Source organism: Elephantulus edwardii, unplaced genomic scaffold, assembly GCF_000299155.1.
Source record: "Elephantulus edwardii isolate Elephantulus edwardi_28Jun2011 unplaced genomic scaffold, EleEdw1.0 scaffold00078, whole genome shotgun sequence".
NCBI classification, from domain to species: domain Eukaryota; kingdom Metazoa; phylum Chordata; class Mammalia; order Macroscelidea; family Macroscelididae; genus Elephantulus; species Elephantulus edwardii.
The window spans coordinates 8,169,902-8,178,797 of NW_006399828.1; the positions used below are offsets into that span (position 1 = coordinate 8,169,902).

Genomic DNA, 8,896 nt, shown 5'->3' on the forward strand with positions numbered 1-8,896 from the left:
AATCAATAACTTCTCTGACTCTCATGTTTTCAATTGTGTAACAGTAAAATAGAAATACCAACTCTGTAGTTGTGTTATATAAGTTAAGTGGAATAACGTGCATAAAACACTTAACACAATATTCAAGATTATAGATCATGGTAATCCGTTTTCTGGCTTTTACACTGTACTACAGGAGTTTTTCTAGACTTTCAACTTATACTTCTTCTTTACTCTTGGTTATCCTGTGTAATGTCAGCTATTTTTAGTATTTTAACAGAATTAGTTATTTTTTGACTTTTTTAAATACCCTGACTCGTTTTCTCTTGTATACTTTTTTCACAAATAATAACTTTTGTTTGTCTTTATTAAAAGATTCTTGAACTGGTGGTTCATAGCCATCAGATCATTCAACTTGAGCACCTGTCTCATCTTCAGTAGCTTTTCCAGAGCTACCACCTTCACCATGAATCTCCATGAGTTTGCCCAGTTGAAACTTGGGCTGCTTCAGCATTTTTACTTTTCTAACAAATGCATCATGGAGAGGGTAAATAAACAGACAAGACTTTTCTATGTCTTTCCCAATGTTGTCTAAAATAAATTTATTACCACTTATTTCAAATCATCTGCCTGCACCTCTCGAGTCATGATTCCCATAATTTTCTTCCAGATTTGGCAGACCTGTTGGTGCTGAGCATAAGATGTCTTCTGACTTTGATTGTTGTGGTGTTTTGTTGTTGTTTTTTTTTTTCTGTAAAACCAACACAAAGCAGGTGAAGCATAATAACCATAAATAACCATCAGTAGTCTTGACATCAGCATCAACTTCAATCATGGTCTGCCTTATTTTTTTTACACGGGAGCACATTTTATCAGGAGTAAGATCCATGATATGGAAATCGGTGAGGCTGTTCTTGCCTTGAACATCCTCAGTAATTACCTTGAATTTTTAAATGGAACCCCATCATTTTGCAAATCAGCAGGGCTCCCTTCAAAAACATGACCCTTGAGTCAATGAGATGCAATTTTTGTTCCTTGAATACTTGTGACTAATCTCTTACCAATATCTCTCATATACAACATAGCTGATGCCTTTACATCATAACCAATATTTATGAGAAAACGGAACCTCTTTCTCCTTAGCTCCTTATTTGCTACGTTTTGTAAGGTGCTTTTTCTTGTCCACTTCCATGGTGGTGCCCAAGAGCCAAAGGGCTCTCCTTTACTCTTTATTTCTTTTAGGAGTATTGACTCAAATGTTGCCACATCAAAATACCAACCTGAGAACATTCTTATTAAACATAATTATTTCCTTAATTTATTTACTTAGTACTGGGCTTGATTACAGTGTTTTGTTAAAGTAAGGATTAAATAAAGCCAAAACCAGGAGTTTATTTCCTGTTCAGTTCACTTAGGTTAACATAAAATTCACACTTCTTTAATGGTCGCAAACTAAGCCTATAATGATGACCATCTGCTCAGCAATCGAATAGCAGGGACATTGTCAGGAAGGTAGATTACACTAAAAAGTGTTATTACAATACTAACCGTTCTTTCCCACTAATTTGAACATCATCATATTTGAAGACTAGATCAAGAGAAAGTCTTGAATATGATACAGGAACATAAAATTAAAGAAAGGAAGTGGGTGAGAGAAAGAAATGAAAGTATATGACAAAGTACAATATAATAAGGACCCTGATTATATGCTAATTTAGATGGGTCTTTTACTCTAGAATATCTCCAAAGTATCCGAAATTATTTTAAATAATGCTTCAGTTGATCATCTGCAAGGGTTTTACCCTCATATCAACTTGTAGTGTGTGTGTGATGTATGTACACACACACACACACACACACACACACACACACACACATTCTATGTAGAGTGAGATGGATCAGTCCTCCAGAAGTAAAGAGATAGAGGAAAGACACCTTGCCAAGCTTGGCATAACCTAATATAGGTGCTGGGCTTTGCAGCTTGATATGTCTCTGGGTTTGAGATTGGACCAAAGTGATGATCTGGAGGGTGGTCAATGTGATAATATAATGGGTGGTTCTGGGCCATTGTTCTTGAAATAACCTGAGGACAGCATCCATTGCATGTCAAGATCTTGAGGCATCTTTGCTCAATGTCTCTGGTTCTGATTGTGTGGTGCCCAGTCATAGCCTCTTTATTAGACTCTTTCTCCCCTACTGGTTCTCTCCTGCTGGTATCTACCCAGACAATCCTTTTGTCCAGACTTTCTTACTTCTTTCTGACTTAAAGTCTCTAACTCTGGCACTAAAAATGACATTATCTATTTGTTTCTAAAAGGAGAAAACAAAATATTTATATATTAATAGCATTTTAAGACGTATTACATTCCAGCACCAGTTTGATGGTTTACCTAAGAAATCAGTCTTCGTTTAAAAGACCAGAGGTGCTTAATTAATGAAAGTATTTGCTCCAGGTGCTTTTCTTCTTTAAAATTACATGTGGTGCATATTCTTCCTGTTATGTGTCATTGAGTCACTTGTGACTCATAACAACCCCATAGACAATAGCCCTAAACTCTGTTCTCTCTCTGACACACTTTCCCTCATTACCCCAGTCAATCCATCTCATCAAGGGCCTTTCTTTCTTGTGATATCCCTCCACTCTCCAAGGTTGATGTCCCTCTCCAAGGACTGGCCCTTGTGGCCATGCCCAAAGTTTGTCAGATGAAGCATTAGAATCAGAATTTGATCTCTATTTCTTTCAGTAGGAGATAAATAAGGCAATTGTATTCTTCTTTTTTTGGTTTTTTATCTCCAGCTCTTTGCACATTTCATTACCTTGCTTTATCTTCTTTTAAATCTTAGGTTCAACTCCCTAACTTCAGCATTTCCCCCCTTCCTTTTGATCTCTATACCTTTTAGTTCCATTTTCAGAGTCTTTTCAGACATCCATTTTGGCCTTTTCTTTCTTCTCTAGATTTATAATGACATTTTGCTTTCTTTGTGGATGAGAATGCTAAGGTCATCCCACAACTCATCCGCTTCAAACATAAGTGTTCAATGCATCACATCTATTCTTGAGATGGCATTTCAATTCCTGGAATAGAATAAAAATTGTAATCTGGTGTTTTCGTTTTCTTCAGATTCAGTTTAAACTTGTACATGAGTGAATGATGTTCTATTTAACAGTTGATGCCTGGCCTTTTTGAACTATTGACATTGAGATTCTTTGTTGATTCTTTTCATGTAGTAAAATCTTTTAATGTAGCGAATCTGATTCCTGAGTACCCCTTTAGGTGATGTGTTTGTGTGTATGTTGTTGGAAGGTTTTGTTGAACTGACTAAGACATAGCAAGCCTACGAGCAAAGGATCTGAACCTTGTCCTATCTTATGTCATCTTCATTACCCCTGATATTCTTAAGCCCCTTTGTTATAATAACTACATCAATCCGTATAGCTGAGGGTCTCCTCTCTTTCTCTCTCCCTCTACTCTCCAATCATGATGTACTTCTCCAAGGACAAACTCTTCTTAACAACATGCCCAAAATATCTAAAATGACATCATCTTTACCTCTAGGGAATACCTTAGTTACACTTTCTCCAGGATATATTTATTTGTTTGTTCTCTTGGTAGCCCATGGGATATTCAGTACTCTTTACATCACAACACAAAAAGTATTGATTTTTCTTTTGCTATCTTTAGCTATTGTCCAACTTTCAGATGAATAACAAGTAATTGAAATGTCCATGGCTTGAATCAGATGCAACTTAGTCTTTAAAATTACATAAGCAACTTTTCCAAATTAGTGAGAAATATTGTTGTCAGTTTGAGAACTAAGATGTTCCTGATTGAAGCCATAGTCCTTTTGATCACTTGCTATGCATTGGAGAGGTGGACAACTAATAAGGATGACAGAAGAATAATTGACACCCTTGAGCTATGGTATTGGGAAAGAGTACTAAATCTCCCATGGACTCCCAAACAATAAACATATATTTATTAGAGAAAGTGCAGCCAGAGTGCTCCTAGGAGACAAAGATGATAAAACTTAATCTCATATACTTTGGCATGTTGCTCTCGAATGCTATTCCTTGGAGAGGGATATCATGCTTGGAAAGATGGAGGGTCAGCAAAATAGAGGAAGACCCTCAACCTGCAGCAATAGTCTCAGATATGTCAGAGATTATGAGCATGATAACAGGATAGGACAGGGTTCAAAAGCACCTAACAAAAACTGTAACGTAACCTAATGTTCCTGTTTTATTCTAAATTTTATATTTAGATTACCTGAAGAAAAAAAAAGATAAATCAATAATGAATTTTATAATATAACACCAACACTTGGAGGTATGAGGCTGAGATATGTACGTATATATGCTTATTCATTTTTTACTACAACTGCATGTAAGTAGGACAGTGCCAAGCATACAGTAAATGCCAATAGATGTTTTCTGATGTAACTGAAAAATGCTAAATATACAAATAGGATTGAATGGTAATTGAAGTGATGGGGATCTTTGTTTAGAGATGACAATGTATAAATCAGTGTCATAGCCTGGAGGTTATTGTATTAAAGTATTACCAATGGTGAAAAATTGCGATGGTGTACAAAATTTTTGCATGATCAAACTTGCTGTTATTAGTTTATGAATTTTTTTAAAATTTTCATTTCTATATTATATTGAAATCTATGGGGGAAAACTCATTTAAATATAAGGTAAATATTCACATACGTGTATACAAATAGCCTAGTGGCAAATTTAGCTGCCACCTAACAGCCTGATATTTCTACCCTCCACTCTCAGATAAAAGTCCTTATGATCTCCTCCTATAACCCTTGTTAGGTGACATGGAGTCAACGATTATCCATAGTGACCTGTGAACAACAGAGCTGAACCCTGTCCTATACTGTGCAATCCTCACACTTCCAGACACACCAAGCCCATCACAGTAGCCATTATGTCAATCTACCTTGTTGAGGATCTTCTGTTCTTTTGCCATCCCTTTATCTTTCCAAGCATGATGTCCCTCTCCAAGAAATAACCCCTCCTGGGAACCTTCCCAAAGTATATGAGACGAAGCTTCAACAACTGTGCCTCCAAAATACACGCTGGCTGCACTTTCTTCAAGTTCTTTTGTCAGTTCATGGTATATTCAGTACTCTTCTCCAACACCACAGCTCAAAGACATCAATTCTTCTGTCATCCTATTCATTTTCCAGCTCTCAGATACATAACAAGTGACTAGAAATACCATGGTTCGAGTCGCATGAACTTTAGTCCTTAAACTGATATCATTGCTTCACAATAATTTGGAGAGGTCCCTGATTTTAGACTTTCCCAGTGCAATGTATTTCTTGAAATCCTAGCTGCTGGTACCAAGAGTGTTGACCTTGGTACTAGCAGTGAGAAAAACTAGCATTCTGCCTGTAAATCTTACTGCATCAGAAATCTCATGAGAAATTTTTATTCTGTCCTACAGGGCAACTGTGAATTGGGATCAGCTTGAAAACACACAACAACAATATTAAACAAAACCACATATTTTTTGTTCTTGTGTGTGACTGCATTTGTGTCTCTGTATATGTTCATGGTTTGGAGTGCCCATTATGAGTTTATATCTATTTTTATCTCATAATTGCATGCATTTAAACAGCCCCCCACACACACTTATACAATTAATTTTCCTAAAGAATTAATAAATTTAAAAAAATTGGGATTTTTTTCTGAAAAATAAATACTTCATTTTTGAAGCCGTTAGTGTTGGTCTTATGTGCTTTTGAGTTGTAAAAGACTCATAGTTGACCCTTATTTTAGAACAATGAACTGCAAAGGAGGGGACTGCCAATCTCACCAGCAGAATGGCTGGTGGATTTGAACCTTATCTAAGGATTGACATTGAAACTCCTTGCTATTAATTAAACCTTATTTTCATCCCTGAGTCTGAGTAGTTACGAAGAATTCCGTCTTTCTATCCCCCCACTGACTTCTCTAATTCTATATTTACAGGCTTCTCTCTGACTACTTAAGAACAGTACAGTTAGAGGTCTTTGAAACAATTTAAACTTAAACTATCTCTCTCTACTTTCTCTGTATTTCATGAACAGCTTGAGGCCAATTCCCAGTGAAATACTCCCAACTGCTAATACTCTGTTGGAAGAAACAAGGGAAACGTCTTAAATTAATTTTTCAGACAATATAATTGCTCCAGATTTTCTGACTTTCCGTATCCTATGTTCTTTGGTATTATGGAGATTCTTTAAACAAGGCCTCAGGCTGTTTCTTATAGGTGACTCACTATCAAGATTTTTTTGTTAAAACATTTAAATCAAGGAAAAGAAATCTAAAAAATTGGTAATTATCTTTTTAAAAGTCTTAGCAATGAATAATCAAAAATACAAATTCAATTTTTTTTAAAGTATTGATTACAAATAGATGCAAAACATAAATAATTCTATTTGAAAATCTTTTAGCCAAAAAATGGTCCTGATTTTCTATGAAAATGATTGCATTTTCAATTTCTGGATTTTCAACTCTATGTATTTGGTTTCACTTAAAAAAAATCTTTTATTAATTTTAATTCCTGCAAGTCAAGTATTAGGCATTTACAAACACCAAATTTGTTGCTTTGTATTTTAACTTGAAAACATTTGCTTACTTAAACAGCTTTTGTTTCCCTTTTCTTTTGGATATATCTTTAGTTTGCTCACTGAATATTCACCCATATTGTGCACTCAGCACCCCGTTTTACATTCATTGCTTTCTCTCTTGTTTCAGCCCATCTCTGGCAAAAGACAGTGCTAGCTCTGATCCCATGTGCTTAGTGTTTAGTACACATATACTGCTTTCTTCTTGTAAATGTAGCAGAATATGCAGTTGAAGTTTCAGCCCTTCAGGCAATCTTCAGACACCAGCTGTTTACAGAAAAAAACTGGGTAGTGCAAATGTAAGCTGCCTTGAAATCATTATATGCTTAGCTTTCCCTTCAATTCAGTGTCACCCTAAACAGACTTTTTGAAGGGTCCATTATATTTTCTTCCCTTGATACTGATCAAGGGAAGCAAAAATAGCAACATCTCTGAGCCAATGTTGATCTTTCCCTCCCTCCACATTGTTTGAAAAAAGAATGCTAGGAAACTGTTGTAAAGTACAGACATTTATCCAGGCCTAGTAGACAATGCCAATTGTTCTGCCTCAAAGTTCAGAACCCTTTAAACAGTCTGCTTTTTCCAGTAAATAATGTCTCCAGAGGAATTACTGAGATTCTTTCTCTGCATGTAAACACGCGACTGATAAATCATAAAATCACTGTTTCATGTATAAGTGATGATGGTATACCTTACTTGATAATAATCTCAATTTTATGAAACAAATATACTGCACAAGAATAAAAGGAGACAGAAGGATTTTACCAGAGTTTGTTGTCAATGTCATAAATGTAACCAGTCAAATCTTGAAGCTAGACAAAGAGTTCTTATTTTTAAAAACATTTTAATTATAAGATGGACATTTATAATTTACCAAAAAGTTATTTGAATGTAAGCTGTGATGATTATTGGTTATAAGAGATGTTGTTATTGTTATGTTATGTCAAGTCACCTGCGACTCATATTGACCTTGTGTATAAGAGCTCTGAAGCATCGCCTGACCTGAGCCAGTCTGATTCTGAAACACCTACCTTCATTGCCCGTTATGTATCAATTCATCTTATCCGGGGGCTTACTCTCCTGTACTGTCCCTCCACCCTTCTGAGCATGCCTGGTCCCTCCTGTCTACGTGCCCAAAAAACATGAGGAACAGATTCAAAATCCTTGCCTCTAAGGAGAAACTTGGTTTCACCCTCTCCAAGACAGACTGATTTGTTTTCTTGGTGGTCCATGGTATGTTAAAGACTCTTCTTCAGCACCACAACTCGAAGGCATCTATTCTTCTTCGAACATCCATAAACACTGTCCAGATCTCTGATGCATAGCAAGTAATTGCAAAGACCATGTCCTGGATCAGGCACATCTTAGTTTCTAGTCACCATTGTTTCTCAGTTCTCTGGAAAGGTCCCTGACTGCAGATTTACCTAATTCAAATCATCTTTTGATTTCCTAACTGCTGGAACCGAGAGTATTGATTGTGGAGCTAAGCAAGCTGTAACTGTTAACAATCTCAATCTCTTCTCCATCTATCATGGTGCTACCGATTGGCCTGGTAATGAGAATCTTTGTCATCTTGATGTTGAGCTTCAATCCATATTGAAGACTACAGTCCTTGACCTTCTTTAGCAAGCACTTCAGGTCCTCCTCAGTTTCAGCAAGCAAGAGTGTGTCATCTGCATAATGTAGGTTGTTGATGAGTCTTAGTCCTCTTTAAAAAGCCCAGCATCATTAATAATTTGTTCTGCATATAGATTGGAAAGGTATGGAGACAGGCTGCAACACTGACACACTCCCTTCCTGATTTTGAACCATGCAGTGTTTCCTTGCTCTGTTCTGAGGACTGCTTCTTGGTCCAAGTATAGGTTTCGCATAAGCTCAATCAACTGTTTTGGTATTCCCATTCTCCTCAAGGTTAACCACAATTTATAGTTATCTACACAGTCAAATAGCTTTTTATAGTCAATGAAACATAAATAGATATTCCTCTAGTACTCTTTGGTTTCTACTAAGATCCATCTGATATTGGTGATAATAGCTGTAGTGCCATGACCTCTTCTAAATCCAGCTTCCATCAGTAGAGTTATCAAACTAGAAAGTGGAGATACCAGACAAAGAAAAAATATCTAGCAATCTACTTCTAAAAATAGTAGACAGTGAAAACATTAGGATTAGTAGAACACTGTCTGATATGGAACCAGAAGATGAGCCGTCTCAAATTTGAAACTATGAAAAATATAACTTGGGAAGTGCCATGTCTTCAAAGTAAAATTGATCTTGATAATATTGATGG

General features: G+C 36.2%; 1 pseudogene; it reads right to left on the bottom strand.

Annotated features, from left to right (window-relative positions):
• Positions 1-265: 265 nt before the first annotated feature.
• On the bottom strand, positions 266-1,171 carry LOC102876070 (annotated as a pseudogene).
• Positions 1,172-8,896: the final 7,725 nt, after the last annotated feature.